General features: G+C 38.5%; 1 pseudogene and 1 gene segment (V, D, J or C); both read left to right on the top strand.

Moving 5' to 3' along the window:
* Positions 1-19,530, top strand: part of LOC109699244 (immunoglobulin kappa variable 4-1-like) — a 935,238-nt gene that overhangs the window by 301,062 nt on the left and 614,646 nt on the right.
* On the top strand, positions 11,545-17,896 carry LOC109678715 (14-3-3 protein zeta/delta pseudogene; annotated as a pseudogene).

The following is a 19,530-nucleotide window of genomic DNA, read 5'->3' as shown; positions in this document are numbered from 1 at the left end:
AGCTCATCAAAAAGTTTTTCAGTGTAGATTTTGTATGTATCAAATGAACTTAAAGGAACAAGTTACAGCTAAAGTTTGAGTGGAAGAGCCTGGCATTGTTGATTCAAATCTAGTTGTTACTATTTTATTCCTTTCTTGAGTTGAGCCTACATTTTCAAAAGTTTTTCAGAATTTGAATGTTGAACACTTCTGCTTCATGGCCAAGACAGAATCAGAGACCATCAATACAAGCAACTGACTTGTTTGTTTTTGTCTTTTTCCATGACTATATCTTCTGCCTTGTCATTATGTATAATCAAAATCTACAAAAATAAATATTTAAAACTAAATAAAATGCAAATTTTGCTTCTAAAAAGACCAAACTTGTGAATAATGGCTATAGAAGAAGGGGAAGAGATGCACACTAAAGGCACAGAGAACATATTCAATAAAATAATAGCAGAAAATTTCCCAAATCTTGAGAAAGAGGTGGTCATACAGGTATAGGAGGCATTTGGGAAACCAAACAGACAGTACAAGAAAAGAACCTCTCCAAGACATATTACAGTTAAACCATTAAGCTTACACAAGAAAGAAAGAATATTGAAAGTTGTGAGAGAGAAGTTCCAAATCACATGTAAGGAAAATCCATCAGAGTAACAACAGATTTCTTAACAGAAACTTTAGAAGTGGGGAGGGCATGAAACGATGCCTTTCAAGCCCAGGAAGAAAGTAACTGCCAGCCCAAGGATAGGAATCACTAAATACCTTTCAATAATAATGCAGACCATTAACATGGTCTCAATTCTCCAATCAAAAAATACAGATAGGAACATAGGATTAAAACAAGATCCAACCATTGGATCTTGCACCTCACTGGCAAAGACACAGACTTAAAGTGAAAGGGTGGAAAAAAAATTTCAAAAAAATGGAGCCAGAAAGCAAGTAGGGGTTGCTATACTCATATCTGCAGCCATACTTCATTCCAAAATTAATCAAAAAGAAACAAATGAGAAAATTTCATATTGATAAAGGTAATAATCCATCAGAAAAATATAAAAATTGTAAATACATATGCACTGAATGTCAACACTATGGACATGGAGCAGCATGCTTGATGGGAAGAGGATGGGCAAGAGTAGAGTGTAGGAGTGAATGTGAGAGAAGTACATTACATACATTTATGCAAAATAAAATAATGTAACCCTAACCCATTAAAATGGGCGAACTGTAATATGCCTCTCCAAGGCATATTACAGTTAAAACACTGAGCTTACAAAAGAAAGAAAGAATATTGAAAGTTGTGAGAGAGAAGCTCCAAGTCACATGAAAGGAAAAATCCATCAGAGTAACAACAGATTTCTTAACAGAAATAAATTCTAGGAATGGAATGCTAGGAAAATTTCTGTATAGCTATCCTCAACTCAACTAGCAAAACCACTTTGTCTCCCTTATTAGGCTTGTCTCTTTTCTTCAACAAAATTAGTGATAAAGGCAGAACACAGCCTGCCTGGAACTGAGGGGGTAAAGGAGGAGAGGGTGGGGGAGGGGGACAGGGAGGAGAAATGACCCAAATAATGTATGCACATGTAAATAAAATAATAATAATAAAAAAATTTTAAAAATAAAGAATGAAAGCAGGGACATAACTATAGATCCTACAGACAGTAAAATATTTAAAAGATTAAAAAAAAAGACAAAGAAACTCCAGATGTGGGGATGGCATGGAATGATGCATTTCAAGCCCAGAAAAAAATAACTGCCAACTAAAGTACAGGAATTATACATTTCAATAATAATGCAGAATATTAATGGTCTGAATTCTCCAATCAAAAAAATACAGACAGAAAGGCAGGATTAAAACAAGACCCAACCATTTACTGCCTACAAGAAATGAACCTCAATGGCAAAGACAAACACAAGCTTTAACTAAAAGGGTAGAAAAAGCTATTCCAAGAAAATGGAGCCAGGAAGCAAGCAGGAGTAGATATACTCTTATCTGACAAGCCACACTTCAATCCAAAATTAATCAAAATACAAAAAAGATAACTCCATATTGATAAAAGTAATAACCCATCAAAAAAACATAACAATTACAAATATACATACACTGAATATCAACACTACGGTCATGGTGCAGTAATCATGTGACTAGAAAAGACACTTTAAAAGTTTTAATGTCAAGTTAAAAACTGTCAAACTTCAAAAATGCTAAATGAGTTGATGAAGAGCTCATATGTTAAATTAAAAATAACTGGACACAGTTCAAAATTATGGGCCAGTTTCCTCAGATTAATTATCCTGATGAAATAATAAAACATGCTGGAAATACAGCAAACAATATAAAAGATAAAGGGGGAAGAAAGAGAGGGAAAGAAAAAAGAAAGGAGGGAAGAAAGAAGAAAGGAAGGACAGAGGGAGGTAAGAGTTGGACAAAACGTACCTGAGGGGAGAGGAAGATAAACAGCATAAAAACCAATGGGAATGCCATTCTCAAATTTCTCATTCATCCAAAGATTTGGACAGAATAAAATTGTAACATATTAAGAGGATGAATTTGAGGGCAATATTTTACACAGAAATGCACAGATAAGATTGGTGATGCATATTATAATCTAGGAACTCATGAGCTAAGGCAGGAGTATCAATAATTCAAGGCCAACTTAGACTACATAGAGAGACTCTGCCTTAGGAAAAGAAAGAGAGTAAAACGGAGAGGAGATGAGACAAGACTGTGAACTGTTGACCACATCTTCCTGAATTCTGGAGCCTAACAACCTCAAGGAAGGAGAATGCCAGGGAACCCAGAAGACATCCATGATGCTCAGGCAGAGCTGTCTTCCAACCCACAGACAGAAGCAATAAGCTATGTGTCAAAACAGCTTGCAGGTCAGCACTCCCACTTCCCACCCCACAGGCTTCATGGTTCTTGCTACATGCAGGATTCCACCGTCCACTACAGTGTGGATGCCAGGAGCCCTGCTTCCCCATTGTGCAAAGAGATCAAATGGTTTTCACCATGCCTGTCCAAGAGTCTCCAGTCTCCAGCTGCAGAATGGGAGCACCCACTCCTCCACTAGGTGAAGGAAAGTGGTAATCTGCACCACAAGAACCATGCATGGTGCAAGGCTTCCAGCATGCCTCTCCCTGAGGAAAGCTGCTGGCACCCCATGAGCAAAAGCTGATGCACACCAAGTGGCTGCCTTAGAACAAGGTCTTTCACTGATCTGGGTGAACACAGGGCCCTCAACAATGAAGATATCCAAGGAACTGGTGTCATCAGATTCTTGTCAGTGAAGATAGCTAGAAAAAGCCTGGCTAACTGTAAATCCTGGGGAGCCTGAAGAGAGGAAAACTGCAAGAGCTGTTGGCATGAGACTGGCTAATTTACAAGAGATCCAACTTATATCTCCAAACAGCCCCCCCTCCACACCATCAGACACTACTCCAGAGACAGGTGTCTAATTAGACTGCCAACTAGTGGAATGAAAATCTCAGTCATGAAGGACTGCTCTCAAGAACACAAGAAAATTTGTAGTTTTTAATGTATAATGTGTTTGTTGCTGTTAAGACTGTGATGTAGATTTTACATTCAGCTACCTGTATCTTTTTGTGCAGTATATTTGAACAGCAGTTTCACATTTTCATCCCCCAATTTTCTCTTAAGCCCTACCCTCCACCCATCACACTCTGGGCCATCATCATAGGAGAGCCCTGTAATCTTCATTTCAGTCTTTAACTTCAAATCTCTTTTTCTCTACCTTTCCACCACCATCCCCAACTCACACTTTCCTTTTAACAACAAACAGAACCCCTCACTACCTTCTTCATAAAACCCCAACCATGAGGGTACAAGGGATTAGAATCCAAAACCAAAAACAACTCCAGATGCATAAATCTCAATGCAGAAATACAAAGCAACAAGGCAACAGCTCCCCCTCAAAAGCCAACTCCACCAATAAGGATGTAAGCAACAGCAAAGATGGGGAAATGTTAAATATTGAATTAAAAAATAGTCACCCTCTCTAGCCATAAAGGAAATGCAAATTAAAACTACACTGAGAATCCACCTCACCACTCTTAGAAGAGCCATCATCAAAAATATGTGTTGGTGAGGATGTGGGGTAAAAGGAATGCTCATACACTGCTGGTGGGAATGCAAGCTAGTGCAACCACGCTGGAAAAAAATTTAGAGGATTCTTAAAAATCTGAACATAGATCTGCCATATGATCCAGCAATCCCACCCATGGGGATATACTCGAAGGAATGTAACACAGGTTACTCCAAAGGCATTTGGACACCCATGTTTATTGCAGTGCTATTCATAATAGCCAAATTACAGAAACAACCAAGATGCCCCAATATTGATGAATGGATCAAGAAAATGTGGTATTTATACACAATGGAACTTTACTCAGCCATGAAGAAAAATGAAATCTTATCATTTGCAGGTAAATGGATGGAACTGGAGAACATCATCCTAAGCAAGGTTAGCCAGGCTCCGAAGAAAAAATATCATATGTTCTCCCTCATATGCAGACTTTAGGTCTATGTCAAATACAGTAGTGTGGTTGGACTTGGGTCACATGCTAAGGGGAGAACATATATGGGAGGTACAGGGTTAGATAGAATACCCAAAACATGAAAGCATTTGATGTCTCCACTCTAGAGGAATTAATACAGAAACCTTAAAGTGACAGAGGTCAACATGGGAAGGGGATCAGGAACCAGTGTATCAGTTAGAGATGAATCAACTTGGGTTGTAACATATTTGCACATGAAAGCAATGCTAGGGATCTCTGTATAGCTGTCCTTATCTCAACTAGCAAAAATGCTATGTCTTTCTTATTATTGCTTATTTCTATTCTTCAACAGAACTGCAGAAACACACAGAAGAGGTTCTGCCTGGAAGCAGTGGTGGGGGGTAATGGTGGAGGCAGGGGGCAGGGGGGAGAAATGAGCCAAACAATGTATGCACATGTGAATAAACGAATTTTTTAAAAAAGCTAAAGATACAGCTGCCATATAATCCAGTGATGCCACTCTTGGGCATCTACCCAAAGGCAGGATATAACAGAGACAGTGGTACACCAATGTTCATCACAGCACTATTCACAGTTGCTAAGCCATGGAGACAACCCAGGTGACCCCCAATTGATAAATGGATCAAGAAATGTGGTGTAGATACACAACAGATTTTCACTCAGTCATAAGGAATAATGACATGTGGTTTGAAGGTAAATGGATGCAACTGGAGGACATCAGGTTCAGTGAAGTTCAGCTATGTTCAGAAACACAAAGGCCACGTGTTCTCTCATATGTAGAAGATAGATTCAAAAGATCAACATATATACAAAAACAAATGATCATATACAAAGTCATGCAGAACATGTTTGTAATAGTGGAACTACTCTATGAACCCTGGTAATGGGGGAATGGAAAAGAGAATGATAGAGCATCAACAACATCGCAAAACATGATAGCTGTGAAGGTAGAGGATATAAAGATACGTATTGGAAGCTGTTCAGAAATTGGGATGGGAGACAAAAGGGTAAGGGAAAGCAATGGAAGCATTGAACAGACCAAAGTAAAGTATATTCACAGTAGGAATACATTGACAAACCCCTTAGAACATCAACTGAAATATTAATAATAAAAGGCAAGACTGATGGATACTTGTGGGAAGGGGGAAGTGTTAACAAAAGAGATTAAGGTGAGGTAATGTGATTAATGTATATACTTATATGAAATGGAAGAAAGGAATTTACCGCAATTGTTTAAGTAGGGTGGGGAAGGGGTCAAGTGTGAGAGACAGTGGTGGTGATCTAACCAATGCATAATATAAGCCTATTTGTAATTGTCACAATGAGTCAGTCCTGAATTATGAATATATCCTAATAAAAATGTTTAAAAGAGAGAAAGGAAGGAAAGCATACACAGAAAATGCAGAGAAATAATAAGAAATGAGTTAAAATATACAAACAAATATACATGTCAAGTGGCTGCATAAAACAAAAATAATATTTAATGAGGTTAAAATAGACACTGAAATAAAATGTATGATAAAAATTCCATATAGCATCAGGAAGAAGGTCAATGGAGTTAAAGTATCAAATTGCTTGAATTGTCCATGAAGGTGTATGAACATGTAAAATGTTTATTTTTATGGCTTTCTTTTACTAGCAGAATAGAGAAATCATTTTTCTCTGTTGCTAGTGATTGACTTCAGTTTCATTGGAGTAGAATTAACATACAATTCATTGCAAAATTTTCATGTGTTCCAAATAGAACAAATGCATGATGATGAAGCCATTGTCAGGCTTGGTTCTTGAGAGACTTGATCATTTCCTATAATATTGCTTTCTGGTTAGTTTAAACGTAAAATTAAATCTATACTTAAAAAAATAAAATCTTTTGCTATGGTCCAATTATTTGTAGGCTAACACTTGCACACAAAAAGTAGAAATATTTGTGCATAAAAATGTCAGTTGGAAACTATAGATGAATGTTTTCTATAACAACAGGATCTTATGCCCTCTGGTGATTATACTGGTTTCTACAGTCCAAGGAGAACTGCTTCTCTGTCTTCCTCATCTCAGTAATTTAGAGACTAAAAGCCCAAAAGTAACTTAGAAATCATCTATCACACCCCTGATGTGAGGAAATAGATACCAGGTCAGAAATGTCTTAACTAAGATGCTTAGGTCATATAGAGTTGAGGCTAAAACCAGATCTCTCAAATGCTTTGCCAAGTCCTCTTCCCACCAATTCTACAATCCAAATTCCAGTGCGACAGTGTGCTAACAAACCCTAACTAAGCATAAGGTTGGAAGTCTAAATTTATTTCATTGGCTGATGGAGATGAGGCTTCTCATTTGTTCACATAAGATGCAACTAAAAGTGAATAAATACCTTCATCTTCCTCACTTCTATATCTTTCTGCAATTTGAAGCTTAACTTTTAAATTGTGTCTTTTCTCACAGTACATGATACAGCTTGTGTCTACTATATCTGTACAGATCAATTTTTACACTTGTTGCATAAAATACTCAAGTAAAGGAACACTACAAAAAGATGTTCAATGAGGCTACATGACCTCATGTTACCCCTTCTTATCCTTGTAGTGGTTAGGCATGACCTCAGCCTAATTTGAGAAAAGCAATGAGGGAAACTCTGATGATAACAATAAGAACAGACTGGTGTCTACAGCAACATCCAGAATCTTCAGTATCTATTCCATAAACAGGCCCCTCATCTAGCTCAAAAGCATGACAAAGGGCACATTTACCACCTGATAGCCCATACCCTGATTTGCTACCCTTCCCAGTGACTCTCTGAAGGATATACCTTGTATCTGAAATGTCCTCTAAAGGCCTATATTAAAGGATTGGTCACTAGCCTCACACTAGTGAGGAGGAGTGCAAACTTTAAAAAGTGAGGACCTATAGTAAGAGGTGTTTTGATCATTGTTGGAGTGCACTTGAAATAGGATTGTGGAATCCTAGACTAACTTCTCTCTCTTTTGTATTCTGACCATGAGATGGGCAACTGTGCTTCACCATGTCTTGTCTCTATCATGTTCTGCTCACTACACACCAAAAACAAGGATGTCAGTTGATCATGGACCAGCACTTCCAAAAACTATCAACCAAAATACACCTTTTCTCTTAACAAGCTGACTGGCACAGGCATTTTGTAATAGTAACAGAAAGCTGAAAAGCATAGTGAACTACCCATTACAACTATTATTCTTTTTCTAAAATATTTCTCATACATTTCATTTTGTTTTTAATCTATTAGGGCTATTTATGTTACTCATAAAAATATCCCTTTCCAATACATCAACCAAATTGATGTAGAATAATGTAGTAATGGGAATACTTCAGAATCCCCTAACGTAAGTACCCTAGAAAGAGCAGAGGAGCACTCTCAGGTGTTTTCTCACAAAAATTAATGGTAATTGACCAAAAGATATATGACCAAATTGTGCCTCTATTCTTCAGTACAACTCACCAAGGTCGATTATGGCTTATGTTTCATGAGGACCTTGGCCATCTGCATGCCACCAAGAGATTAAAACCTAATAGTTCAAGGATGAAACTGTGCTCTTCTGACCACAATCCAATCCTCATGACATGGGTAAACCTGAATAGGGAAAGCTTGTTCCTTATTCTGAAAGTCCTACATGAATACCAGCAACCCTGAAATGCAGAGTAAGAAGAGAGAAAGTGAAGAGTTTCATCATAGAAACACTAATTTTATACCTGTTATATTATTTGGGGGCTTTGAGACATCTTACAAAATAAATACAAAAAAGTCTCATTTTAACTTCTTTTCATGATCATATCCAGGTTTGTTGTGTCTCCCTGTACAGTACTCTTGACACACTGATAGTTGTTCTGAAAGACAGTCAGAATCTCATCATATTTTAAAGGCAGAGCAAGTGAGCAGTGCTGACATATTGGATGCAAGATGTGAGAGAAATGGAACATCAGAGAATGACTGCTACACGTGTGTTGGACTGAGAAATTAGAGAATTTGAAATGATGTCTTCTGAGAGGGGAATGCTGAAGGAAAGCAAACTTGGAAAGCAGGTAGGAATCAGGAAGTCAAAAGGAACACAATAGAATTGTTACCTGCTGCCAGAGCTCCACTCGGCAGTGTTGCTAAAGTGAATGTTTATGTGAGATTCTAAAGTTCAGTGAAGCAATCTGAACCAGTAGAGCATATCTGGAACATGGGGTAAGATCACTAGGTAATGACTAAAAACAGATGAAGGCAGACTGGGCACTGACAGGTAACCAATAAGTGGAAGTCAAACACAGGAGGAAAAATAAGTAAGAACACTGAGAAGCAATAGCCATTGCAGCAAGAAATTAACAAAGAATGATGTCCCAGAGCCAAGGCAGTGTTTTCAAAATGCCTTTTCGGTTGAGAAATATAAAAATTAAAAGTTTAATGAAGACAGAATTTTCACTTAGGTTTTGTTGTTATTAAATAGTCCACAAAATTTTATTTATAGGATCACAAGTCTCTGGGCAGGTGGAAGATTTAAAAGGTTACTTTAAAAAAAAAAAGGTGGGTACTCACTGCCTTCTGCTGGTCATCCTCATGTTCTAAAATTTCTAGGGAGGATGGCTCATTGTCTTTCCTTTTGCCAAGTATCTTTAATGTTTTGCCTACTACACTATTCTCTAGGCAATGACTGCAGCCTTCTTTCAGTAACTCATATTAAATCAATGAAGAAACTGATGACTCATCTTACCCATTAATATCATTCTACACATAGGATACAACATCACACAGAAAATTTGTCTGTAAGATCAATTGCTTCCTTCATCAAACTTGATTTGTACCATTTCTACCACTCTTTCAATCATTTGAATTCACCTTACCACCTAGCTACCTGCATCTGCTGCTAAGTACGGAACATTAGCTGTTCTGCACATTATAGTAATTCTGTAGTTTGGTTCACAAATTCAATTTTTGATTCTCAAGAGGATATTCCTAGCCCCTCATTTTAGGTGAAACCTCAAAGGCACAGTAACTCTCCACAACATCATCTGGTCTATGATCTTCTCGTTCTTGACTCTTTGCAAGTTGTAGGTGCCCCTTCACATTTAGAAGTGTTCTGCTAATGCACAATTCTATTTATATGTACATACATTCTCATTTCTGCTGCTTCACATAGCTTTCTATTCCTCAACATTCATCACTCTCTGGTTCAAATGCAGCCAATGGAGTTCATGTCTGAAAGGAGATATTTAGTCATGCAGAGCTCAGAGAAGAGCATTCTGAAAATGCACTGGCCCAGAAGATGGATGTGCTGGGCTTGCTGGAGGAAACAAGGAAGCCATGTTGGAGGCAGACACAGCCCTGGTGCTAAGAGATGATGGAGATCTGCTAGCATACTTAAGCTTTCTGCTTACTACATACAATTAGAGCTTGTGGGGAAACAGTAAGAATTAGTTCATGTTTGCACTGAGTATTTTGTAGTGTGTGTTTTGCCTGATACACATAGAAGAAAAAAAGGGTAGAAACCATCATCATTCCTGTGCCAGCTAGACTGTTCACTCTTTAATCCTCTAAAATTATATAATGATGCCAATGTTTAAACCTGTGGACAATACCTAGTTCAAAATAACCACACAGGACCCAATAATTATTTGGTAAGCTATCGATAATGATATTATATACAACGAATTCTCATTTTTCCAGCCTACCAATTGCTGACCATAGAATCAACACACCTTATTCCAGATAAACATTCAAATAAAAATTCACCTTCTACTAAAAGGATTTTGCAGATATAATGAAACAAGGCGACTTTAAGAAGGACATATTTTCTGAGGGCAACTCAGCTAATTGTACATACAACCTATAAAAATCTGGATCTAGACTCAAAGAAAGGGAATGTGGAAAGATTCAGAACATGAAAGGGATTATGTGAGGGGAGACTCTGTAATGCTGGTGTTAGAGATAAAGGGAGCCCTTTTGGAGGGAATGAGTGTGGCTTCCAGGACCTGTGCATTTACATCCAAAAAAAAAAATGGGACCTCAGACTACAACTACCAGAAACCAATTCTTCCACAACTACTTGAACTTGGAAGAAGACTGAGCTTCAGATGAAGTTCTGTCCAACCTGCTTCTCAATTTTAATTTTGAAAGACCTAGAAAACACAGACATCCATTCCTAGATTTCTGAGGTAGAAGACCCTGAAGTCATGCATTGTTAAATTGATGGTCATTTTTTACTCAGCAATACAAAACTAATGTAGATATCAACATTTTGCTTGTGAATAGGAGAATGAGAAATCTAAATAGAAGTTATGTCCCACTTAGCTCATGACCAGGTTGATGCAGAAATCTCTGGGTTGGATTGAAATGTGGTGAAGCTCTTCCCATTTTCTCCCACAGATATTTTCCAAACTTGGGTCTATACCCAACAACCAAGGTTGAACTCTGTTCTACAAAAATACATAGAGAAGTCCATGCATGGTGACCAATACAAGTAATATCGACTACTTGAGAAGCACAGATAGGGGAATCATGGCTCAAGTGCAGTCTGGGCAGAAAGCTAGAGATGCCTTATCACAAAGAACAAGTGCTTATCATGGCCCATGCATGTAATTTCAGCTATGCAAGAAAAAGAGATAGGATGATTGCCATCCAATGTAAAAGAATAAGACCCTGTCTAAAAAATACATGAAGTAAAATGGACTGAAGATGTGGTTTCAGTGAAAGATCACTTAACTAGCAAGTACATGATCCTGAGTTCAAATGCTAGATAGATAGATAGATATGTAGATAGACATGTAGATAGATAGATTGATTGACAGATAGACAGATAGATAAGCAGACAGGAACAGATTGGCCTCTCTGAGAGGGGGCATACTGGGCTTTGAACTCAAGGTCTCACATTTGCTAACCAGGCACTCTACTATCCCCCCAAAAACTTTTTTGTTGTTTTTTCAATAGGGTCTTACGTTTCACCTAGGCTGCCCTGGACTACAATCTACTTATTTACTTCTCTTGCGTAATTAGGATGACATGCCTGTGCCACCATGTCTGGCCTCAACAGATTGGATTTGAAGAAGATCATGGTCTGTCAATTCTGTCTTCATGATCACGTTCATGACAGTTTAAGGAACTCTCGGCAAGGTGTTCTGTAAGGGATAAGTGAGAGCTGGTAATGTCCCAAACATACATAAAACACACTAGGGCCCAAATGTTTCAGATGCCCAATACATGTGCCCTTTGATGTGCAGCAATACAAAACATTTCACATTGTTATTGTATTCTAAGAAATAGTGGGATTCCTTTCATTTCTTTTAAGATTTATATTGCCTTTCCTGTTTTTGCAATTCTACATGTAGCATAAGTAGAGATAAATTTCTGGATGTCATCCAACTAGATATTTACTTGATGCTATGAATTGTCTCCCAAAGGACTTATGTATTGAAGTCTTTGCCCCCACCTGGTAAATCCAATCACTGAGAGGTAACTGGATCATGAGAGCTCTGACTGAATCAATAGGTCAAACCCTTGACAGATTCACAATTTGGCAGCATTATAAGGAGGTACTAGAAGTCAGGAGGGAGGCTGGTTAGAGAAGGTGCATTCTAAGACTGGGCATTGGAAAGGGTGAATGAAATAATTTTGCACAATGTTTTCATAGGGACACAAACCTTTCACTAAACATGAATTCTATTAAATAATATGAGGGATAGAGATTGGAAAGAAGTCTATTCAATACAAAATCACATCCATAAATACAGAATGATGTTTCTTGATGTCCAATTTGGAAAGCATATACAGAAACTTCTGTGTCCCTGTGACCCCAAAAGAAGGGTGAGAACTGATACTTTATTTGCCATGAAGATGGAAAAATAGAGCAACTCAACAAGGAAAGCCACTGAACTCTAGAAGATGGAAAGACAAGAGACATAATTCTCGCCTACACTCTCTGTATGGGAGTGCAGCCTAGCAACAGCCTTCTGTTGAGTCCTGTGTTGGAATTCTGAACCCAAAGCTATAAAATGATTGATTTCTCATCTTCAAGCCACAGAGTTTGTGTAAATTGCTACAGATGTATTAAAAATCCAATACAGAGGTTCCCCACTGCATTTAACTATAGATACCTCTGTTCCAAAGGATCTAAGATACCTTGATCCCCTTCATTTTCTCTTGAGCATGCAAGGCTTCTCATGAAGAAATAAGGACACATGGGCTTTCAGGCAGATAGAGGAAGTGTGCCAGGCCATGGCTATGTGGGGTGTGAGCAACTGATGATCCTCTGAGAGGAAGTTTATGTTCAAGGTTGAAGCACTGTATGAGGAGCACTATAACTCTGCTTATAGTAGTAACCTGCCATGTCTTCAGGCTGTAGGCTGCTAAAGGTGAGAGTGAAATCTATGCTAGACCCACTGCCACTGAAGCAGTCAGGGACCCCACATACCTGGGTGGATGCCCAGTAGATTAGAAGTTTAGGAGACAGTCCTGCTTTCTGCTGGTACCAGAGCAATTAGTTCTTATTGTTGTTGGTACACAAAAGACTGTCTGGAGTTACAGTTCATACTGATAGCTGCAATTGGGAATGGATAATGATCATAATAAATACATACACACAGACCTTATAAAACAAACATTGAATAGTCATTTAAAATGTCATTTCTAATGGAGTTACATCAATACACTATTGGGTTCATATGGGAAATCATTACATCCAAGTACATCTTTTAATTTTATCTCTACAAAAATATTATTCTGAAGAGATTGTGACATTTTAAACTTAATGAACAGAGACCAGAGCAACAGGGACATGAGGACCTGGGTCTGTGAATTGCTGCCCCTGCCTGCGTGATGCAGCTCAGTTCTCACTGCATCAGAATTTATATAGTCCATGTTTATAAATTCTGAGCAGCTGGACTGGGTCTGAGTGGCTTTGCAAAGCAATCAGAAAATAAGCAAATTACCTGATAGTGGGTTGTGAATGTACCTGATGTAAATCAACAGCCAAAAATATCATCACAGATTGGTTAATTTTGCAAAACAAAAAGACATATAAGTCAGAAGCTCTCAGGTCAACACAAAAGCTCTAAATCACAAACTTCTAGATACTTTAATAAAAACTTTTAGTTTTAAACTGGAAATATAATATACTTAAATTGTTTGAGTTTTACAGAAATGATAGGTGAATTATCTCAGACAGTACTAGTTAAAAAAATGCTAAACAACCACAACAAAAGCAAGCAAGAAAAGTATAAGGTAAGGGGGCAGGAAGAAATGGAAGAAGTAAACAAGGCGGGAAGTAGGAAGATTGGGAGGCATAAGGGCAAACAGGGAAAGGAAGGGAAGGAAGAACAAAAAGATAATTTGAGTTTGAATAAAAAAAATAGAACTAGCCAGGCTCTGATGACTCATGACTGTAATCCTAGCTACTAAGGAGACACAGAACAGGAGTATGGAGGTTTGAAGCCAGCCAGGGCAAATAGTTCACTGAAAAGCCTTACTGGAAAAAACCCATCACAAAAAAAAGTCTGGTGGAGTGGCTCAAGGTGTAGGCTCTGAGTTCAAATGACAGTACCACAAAAAAAGTAGAAATAGCATAGAATAAAGATTTTACCCAGTCTTTGGGCTTCGTGATGATGAAAGCATAAAGAAGGGAGGGAGAGAGGGACAAAATAAAGGAGGAAAGACAAAAAGAATGTGACAATTTTGGGGACAAATTTTTTATCATCTGCAACAAAAGTGTGTCCTATGTCCAAAGCCACTCTTATAGGCAAGCCATTGACAAACACTCCAAGCACTTGCCTCCAGTGTCCAGGGTATACATGGGCCAGAGAGGCAAAGACAGATGGGTCTCTTACTCTGTGAGAAATCCTGGGGGATTCTAATTTAAGGCTGAGGTCAGAAAGGCTCTGATATCAGAGAAAGTGTGAACCAGAGAGGAGCTGGAAACTCTTCTTCCCACAACTAGCTAGGAACTGAAGAGAGGCTTCTTAAGTAAAGTGAGAAATGGAGAAGGGGAAAAACATTTCTTTGGGAAGTAATGGCTCTGAACAACATTTTCAAGGATGTTCACTTTGGAAATACATTGTCTTGAGAGGCTATATCTCACCAACCTTGACATTGGCCTAAATGGTCTTTCTTACTGACAAGATGCCCAAAACATTAGTGGAGGGGATCATAAACATTCTAAGTCCTCAGGAAACCATAGGAATACCATTTCAAGAGTCAGTGGACAATAAAATTAGAGATTCTTATCACCTAAAAACAAAAAGATATTTTGACTGTGAATCAAATCAAAGCAAAGAAATACCTGCAGATTTTGGATTTCTGAAAGTATATTTAAGAAATAAATTACAGGGCTGGCAGAGTGGCTTAAATGATAGAGTGATTGCCTAGCAAGCATTAGGCCCTGAATTCAAACCCCAATACTGCCTAAAAAAAGAGAAAAGCAGAAAGAAATTATTGAAATAAAGGAAAGGATCATGTGGTTATTGAGGCAGGCTGAAATTAGGGAAAGTTTGGGACTCATAAAAAGATATTACATATCAATGAACCGTGCTTGGCCTCAAGAATCACCCTCACCTGGCCAAAAACCACCCATCCCCTCCCGGCTCATTGATTATTGAATGGTAACCACCTTGCTCCTTCTTCCCATAGATTATCATAAGTTTTAAAAGTACCTGAGAAAGCAAAGCATGCTGTCTGCCCTCAGTTCCATCAACACCCACCATGCTCCCTCTTGTGTTTCTCTTCCCTGACTTTTAAAAAAACTCCCTTTACACCCATGTGTCCTGCCATGGATTCCTCCACACGGAACAAAGAACTTGGAAGTCCTCTGATCACAGACTAAACCAGCACCATTAACATATGAAGTATGCTGCATATATACATACAAAGACAGCACAATGAAACCCACCAAACACTCTTTGAAAAAGTGGGGAAGTGGTAGAGAGATATGGGAATGTAATGGAATGGTGACCTTGATCAAGGTACACTGTACACATTTATGGTTTTATCACACTGAGATCCCCTTGCATTATTTACATGAGTGCACAGTACAGGAAACTGAAAAAATTAGAGCATTCATAGCCAGGTGCAGGTTGAAAATCTATAATGCCAGTGTATAAGAAGCTGAAGCATGAGAATCATGAGTTTGAGGCCAGCCTGGGCTACATAACAGCACCCTGTCTCAAATAAAATAAAATTAAAATAAACATCATTAATTGACTATATAATTTACAATGCATTATTTTTTTTCTTTTCTGCAGTTTGAAGTAAAGGCCTCAGGCTTCCTAGGCAGGTGCTTGACCACTTGAGGCAAGTGCCTAGCCTGATAACTCAGTATTTTATATCCAAAGCAAATTACTTAACCGATCTTGAGATTTTAGCACTCAACCTGAAATATTATTAACAAATAAATATTTATTTTATTTTTTTCATTTAACAAATATTGTAGCAGGAATTTTGAACAGAGACATGGGACACCAACGCAATTCAGCAGGAAGCAATATTTTATTGAGACAGCATAGACTCAGCTTAGAATTTTAAGAATCCAAAAAAGTCATGTTAATGACCATGATTAGAGAGAACATATGCTCTTAGAAGAAAGGTTTTTCTTTTTAACAATGGAAAACACAAGAATATTTCTATTTTCCCCCCATGGCCATATTTCCATAATGTACAATGTATGCGTTAGATTCCTTGGTCACTTGAAAAAAAATCTACCACAAATTTGTTTACTGAAAACACCTATGGAAACTCTCTCACTTTTAGAGGCAGGAAGTCTGAAATTAATGTTCCTGACCAGTTCTGAGCCAGCACACTTTTCCACAATGACCATCTTGAATGAAGGCCAAGGAGAAGGTCAGTCTTTGATCCAAATTACACTGACACAGTAAAAGAAAGTTCTGAGACCTGAAATCTCCTTTGAAACTCTGGAATAGTTGACAGTTGCTACCCAAAATCCATGACAAGAAAGAGTAGTTATGGGAACAATTTTTCTGTGATTGATCAGGGGCACAAAATCATGTGAAACTATTCCTTGCTCATATTTTCAACAACTCAGGGAATTCTTCCCTTAAGAAATATTTTGACAGATTCTCAGCATCACCACTGCTGCCCAGAGACTATCTCCTGCCACACACACCAGACACAGCACATTCCTTCATGGACAAAAAAGAACTGGTGCAAAGATCAAACTGGCAGAGGAGGCTGAGTGCTAAGACGACAGGACAACCTGACTGAAGGCAAGTTGCTGAATTATCTAATGAGGAGATGGATCTTCTCTAGGTTGTTTAGTAAAATGTTGTAGCCCATAGATCATCTTGGAGGACACTCATAAACATTGAACAAAAGAGGGAAGGTGCTGAGAAAAAGGAGCAGATGACTCTGAGACAGGCCAGAAAAAGGGGAGATGAGGGGGCCAGAGACTCTTTGTTGGGACTCTCAGGCAACATGTAACTTTTCCTAGTGGCAATTGTGAAGGATGGCAGTTCAACTGTAAATCTCCTGCAACTATAAGATAAGAATCCTTGAGGCAATTCCTCCCTGCCTCCTCTCCTTTATCTCTCATATAAAAACCCTTTGCTTAAAGCATGAATATTGATCCCACCTCATGCATGTAATTAAAATTCCTAAGTGCTAGCTTAAGTGCATGAGCAGAAGTAAATCAAGCCTGTCAATCACTCTTGTCTATCCCACAGAGTCCATCCAGACTATTCCAGATTATTCTGCCCTTCGAATTTATAAAATGACTTTTAAACAAAGACATACACGCTTCTACTCCACCTGGCCAGGGACATCATCTCTGCTTTCCCTACAATAATTTTCTCATTCTTTTAAAAAACCACTACTACATTTCCAAGTCATGCTTGCATTCTTTCCATGCAGATATAAGAAGCTAGGCATCTTCTGACCAAAGTTTCCCAGAGAATACTTATTTCATAAGTGGCTCAAGAATACAAAGAGAAAATTGACACTGACTTCAGAGCTGTATGTAAGGATGCACTGTCACTTTTGAAAAACTTCTTGATCACCAAGGCTTCACAAGCAGAAAGCAAAGTCTTCTATTTAAAAATGAAGGGAGGCTTCATTTACTTGACTGAGGTTACTGCTGGCGATGACAAGAAAGTGATTGTGGATAAATCACAACAACCTTGCCAAGAAGCTTTTGGTATCAGTAAAAAGGAAATGCAATCAGCGCATCCAATCAGATTAGGTTTGGTCCTTAACTTCTGTGTTCTTTTAGGAGAAAGCCTGCTCACATGCAAAGACAAGCCACTGCTGAACTTCATACAGTGTGATTGAAGAGTCAGAACACTAACAATGCAATTACTGAGAGACGACATGACATTGTGGACATTGAACATTCAAGGAGGCAAAGTGGAGGCAGGAGGGGAAAATTAACCATCCTTCCAAGTTTTGTTTACCTCATTCTAAAATTTGCATGTAGACCATTTGTCATCTATGCTTGTCCTCCAAATAGCTTTTTGTTTCCAAATTATTACAGGTTTATGTTACTTCTATTTGAATTTCTATATTTCCTGTGTGGTTTTTATTTTTAATACAAAGGAGTATAGCCAGTCAGCATTTAGGGATTTATCTGTTTGCATCTTGAGGTAGCCGAAATAGGCATGTGGAATTTTTATACAAGTTATAAATATTTGTCATAGTACTTTTTGGTGCATTGTAACACATTGTAACACAAGGGCCAGTGTTAAAAGTGCTTCCATGTCTGAGCAAAGAAAACTGCCTATAAATTGGATTATCCTGATACAGAATAGGAGGGATAATTAGTAGTTTCCACTCACAGGTGTGGTTATTGTATGCACTTTATAGGTTGCAGTACTTTCAAGGCTGTGGTAAAAATATCTCATGGACACTGTATGTTGGTGTTGCAGAAATGTTGTCTGATGAGAAACCAAGCAACAGAGAAGTAGGAGAACATGGACTTTATTTGGCACCAGCCATCACAAATGAGCTCACAATCAAAATTCTGGGCCCCGAACAATGAAATTACAGGATTCTTATAAGGCAGTGCAGGGAATCTGGTTATGGTGAATGTGTTGGTTGCTAATAAGTAGGCTCACGTTGTGGTATAGGGATAGGGGTTATTTAGGCAGAAGCAGCAGGAGACATATGTAGGGAAGTGTATTTACAGGAGGAGACAAAGAAAGGCAGGAATGGGTGGTTATCTCTGCATGGGGCCTTTTATATTGGCCTTGGACCCATTTTATGCCTTAACTAAGAACTTCTTATGTCCTTATAACCTGCTTTTAGAGTGATCTTCCTGTTCATTCCCCTCTTTCAATGCTTTTCCTACTTGTGAACAAGCATTGTCCCTAGGTTCCCAGGATTCTATCAGGCTCCTCTTGTCCCAAGAGTCTGTATTGGGTCACCAGGAGCTGTAACTTTATTGCCTCCATTCATGAGCTAATGAAGTGAATAATGGCATTGAAAATGCAAGGGCCAAATAAAAGGGCCAATAGGATTATGAAAAGGGGACTAGCCAAGGGAAGAAGCCATGAAGCCCAATTCCAGATGTCACTCCATCTGTTTCAGGAATTTGCTAATTCCTGTCTCATACATGCAACTTGGTCCTGTAACTGATGGGCCATGTCTCTGACTATTCTGGACTGATTCACATAGAAGCAACATTCTTCATTTAGAAAGAGGCAGAGCCCTCCCTTTTCAGCAGTAAGTCCAACCTTCTCTGATTTTGAAGGACCACTGATGCTAGGGAGTCCAGTTGGTCTTGCATGGCCACTATGGACCTAGCCACTTGTTCTATATCACTTGTTACGTCTGCAGATAATTGATTATAATAGGAGGCTGATGAGACAATTCCTTCTATGCCTGTTCCTATTCCAGCCGTGATCCCTAATCCAATTACTAAAGGTATGAATTGGATAGCTCTCTTTGTGTGTGGGCTGTCAAAGGTATGGGGAGGGTTTGATTGTTAGGCACTATGTTTCCCTGGGGTGGTGAGGAGTGCCAATGTGCAAATGCCCTTCCTGTTAACTGGCAAACACTGATAAGCA

The sequence above is a fragment of the Castor canadensis genome, chromosome 12 (assembly GCF_047511655.1).
Source record: "Castor canadensis chromosome 12, mCasCan1.hap1v2, whole genome shotgun sequence".
In the NCBI taxonomy this organism is placed as follows: Eukaryota; Metazoa; Chordata; class Mammalia; order Rodentia; family Castoridae; genus Castor; species Castor canadensis.
Note: the sequence above shows the minus strand (reverse complement) of the source record. Positions and strands in the feature narration are given on the sequence as shown.